Source organism: Oryx dammah, unplaced genomic scaffold (genome assembly GCF_014754425.2).
Source record: "Oryx dammah isolate SB20612 unplaced genomic scaffold, SCBI_Odam_1.1 HiC_scaffold_28, whole genome shotgun sequence".
Classification (NCBI taxonomy): domain Eukaryota; kingdom Metazoa; phylum Chordata; class Mammalia; order Artiodactyla; family Bovidae; genus Oryx; species Oryx dammah.
The window spans coordinates 29,620,818-29,624,167 of NW_024070212.1; the positions used below are offsets into that span (position 1 = coordinate 29,620,818).

General features: G+C 44.6%; 1 non-coding gene across 1 annotated transcript; it reads right to left on the reverse strand.

The window, feature by feature from the left end:
* Nucleotides 1-2,952: 2,952 nt before the first annotated feature.
* On the reverse strand, nucleotides 2,953-3,026 carry TRNAG-UCC. Its single transcript has one exon. It is a non-coding gene; the product is annotated as a tRNA-Gly (tRNA).
* Between the last annotated feature and the right edge of the window lie 324 nt (nucleotides 3,027-3,350).

Sequence of the window (3,350 nt, forward strand, 5' to 3'; positions counted from 1 at the left end):
CTGTCTTCTTGTCTGCCCTGCTTGGCTCTTGCCTTCCTCCTTCTTCCTAACCTGATAATGAGGCAAATATCTCATTGCCTTTTTGTGCCTTGATTTAATGCCCTGTGCGTCTGTCTTCACATCAGAATGCCTGTCTAGAATAAACTGTCAGGGGACATGGACCTAGCTAGTGTCACTCTCTTTCAGTCTAGCCTAAACTCTGTAAAACACATCTGATACTAGTGTTCATGATGCTGCTGATAAAGATGATGATAAGTGAGATGAATCATGGCAATGCTTCTGGAACCATGCCTGGCACATAATAGGTATTCAATAACCATTAGTAGACTCTTAATCTGAATGATAATGTTAATTGGTTTTCAAGGCTCTTTTTTTTTTTTTAATTGCAAATAATGGAAACCAACTCAGAGGAGCTTAAGGAAGAAGGAGACTCTATAGGGATGTTGATGACCCTAGACCCAAGGGCAGGGCATAAATTTGGGCTTCATTAGAGTTGGGAACCAGGGGTTAGGAGACTGTCAGGGCCAGGGACAGCTACTGCCCTGCTGTGTGGTCTCATCTTTTTTTCTGTGTATTTGCTTCCTTGTTCTCTTTCTCTGCAGACAAGCCTCCTCTGCTGTTTTATGTGCATGGCAGAATATGGTCACCCTGCCTCAGCATCAGTCTTCTCTCTAAGCTCCAGAGCCACCAACCCGTGTTCTGGTTCTTCAAGTCAGTATTTGTGGAAGAGAAATGTGATTGTCCCAGCTGAGGTTTAGCATCTGCTCTGGCCCTTCAGCTGTCACATTCTGCAAACATAGGCACTGGAATGTTCCCCTCCAGAGTGATTGGAGTGATTCTTTAAAGGTTGTGCATTAGTGGAGGGGTGGTGGTTGTGGGGGAGGGGACAGGGAAGACACAAGAGAAAGTGCCTCTTAAATAAAATACAGTAGAAAGAATGAAGTCTGTCAGATTTGACATACCCATATTAGTCAACCTGAGCTCTCATCCAATTTCCCTGGACTTGTGCATCCTAGTAAGGGATCACTCCATGGAGTCTGGTTCCCAGATCGGTGCCGGAATCAGCTTATCTAAAGTGAGGAAGGTGGTACCAGCACACACCTACATTCTTCACCCTGACAGGGTCCTTCAGGTCCAACCCCAACTCATTTCCTGTCTACTGCAAGGAAGGGAGGTTGTTCACAAACCCTAGCCAAGCCTGAGTGGCAGCTCCTTCACAGAGGTTGATTGCAAAGCCAAAAGCACTTCTGCTCCTGGCGAAGATAAAGAGAAGCATCCTCCCACACTGGCTGCAGCAATGGATGGCTTCACCCTTCTGCAAGTGATTATTTTGGCTCAGATAAGGAGCCCAACTGACTGGAGAACCAGCAGATTTCCTGTGATTTCTTTCCCGGGATTTGAACTCGAACAACCTCAATGACTTCTCCCCTCCTCCTCCTACCCCATGCCTTTTGCAATATCTACTTTGTGATCTCCTCTGAGAAGAAACAAATGTTTGGGCCTCTAAAAGCTCTGGAAACACTGGATTTTGGGATAAAGCAAAGTCCACCTAGCAATGGAGTATTGAGGTTAAGAACTCGGGATTGGAGTAGACAGAATGGGGTTTGTATTCTGGTACATGCATCCTTAGTCACTCACTTGTGTCAGACTCTTTGTGACCCAAGTAGCCTGCCAGGGTCCTCTGTCCATGGGATTCTCCAGGCAAGAATACTGGAGTGGGTAGCCATTTCCTTCTTCAGCGTTGTATTCTGGTAGGTTAATCAATAGTTTACAAAGTATTTTTTATTATTATTTATATTTTTTAAAATCGTGGAGAAACTAAGAACTTTGTGAATTTCTTTACATTTGTTTTATTGTCTAGTTTTGTTTTTCTTTTGCATTATATTTCAAGGGAATGCCATAATCTTTTTAGTGCCTTGGGCCTCTCAATTCTGGGTTCTTCATTTATTCAACATGTGACCTGAGTCAAACTAAGTAAAATGGGGCAAATTATGTATCAATTCCATTGGGTTATTCTGAGGGTTAAATCGGGATAAGGAATGTGAGCCTGTAACCCAGCTCCTGGCACATAGCAAGCACTCTCTGAATTGTAGTTTTACTGCAGTTTTAGAGAAGGGGTTTTAAAAATATGAATCTGGAGCAGGCAAACAGCCACATCCAGATAAGCATTGTTCTGTTGGAGTGACTGGTATGGACCGTGCCTCAGACTGGGTCCTGTAGAACCTGGTGAGAAGTACCTGAGATTTAGGGTGAGGTCAGGGTCAGGGAGCAGAAGCTCCTGACTAGGAAAAGGGTGGACATTCCTGATTTTCCTAATACTTCAGCATCTAGAAAAATAGGCTAAAAGTCAAATGTTAACATCTTGTATCTCACTTAGACTGACTTTCTTGTTCAGGTTCTCTCCTTACTTTAGGATTCTCACAGTAGATGTCATTTTGTTTCTAGAAAAGACTGTCCTCTGGCCCTGGCCTGACCTTGAGGAATCCCATGCCCTCCCTCATTCTTTATTCATCTGTCTTACTCTGACTGTCAGAAAGTTTTTTTTCAAGTCTCCTTAAGAACTGGGGTTCTCTCGGAGTCTCCTGAGATTGTACAGTGCTGGAAAACAGTCCAGATTCCTTGCCTAGCTCTTGGTAAGAGAAGTGTACAGCTGATTCATTTATTCACTCATTCATTGATTCAGCTACCCTTGAGCCTCTACCAGAAACCTCTGTGCTGGGCAATGGGTGTCTAGGCCTTTGTGAAAATACTTAACCTGTCATGACCCACTGAGTTGCCAGGGAAAGGGGTCTACCACTAAATCCTTCTCCAAGTGGTAAGGGAGAGGGGTTCTCACACCTTATATTCATTCCTCTTTTTGAGGGGGCTGTGCTGGGTCTTAGTTGAGGCACTCAGGGTCTTTGATCTTCAATGTGGCACGCGGGGTCTTTAGTTGTGGCATGTGACATCTAGTTCCCTGACCAGGGATTGAACCCTGGGCCCCCTGCATTGGAAGCACAGAGTCTTGGCCACTGGACCACCAGGGAAGTCCCTCATATTCATTCTTGCTCTGAAACCCACTGACTGACTCTCTAAAATTGAATAGTTTGCACACAGAGCGAATCTTGTTAATATCTTCAGTGCCTGCCTGGCTTTTCGGGCAGAGGATAATATTCCTTTATGTGCTAATCGGCTTTCCAGGATCATCCACATTTTCCAGCTTCTCAAATGATATTCAACCTGGATCCTCTTTGGCAAGTAGAATCCTGGTATTTGCATAAATGATTAAATGTGGCCTTACAAATTGGGCTAGGGGGTTTCTCAGTGCACTCAGTGCCCCTTCCTCATGGGACCATGTGACTGCGGTGCAG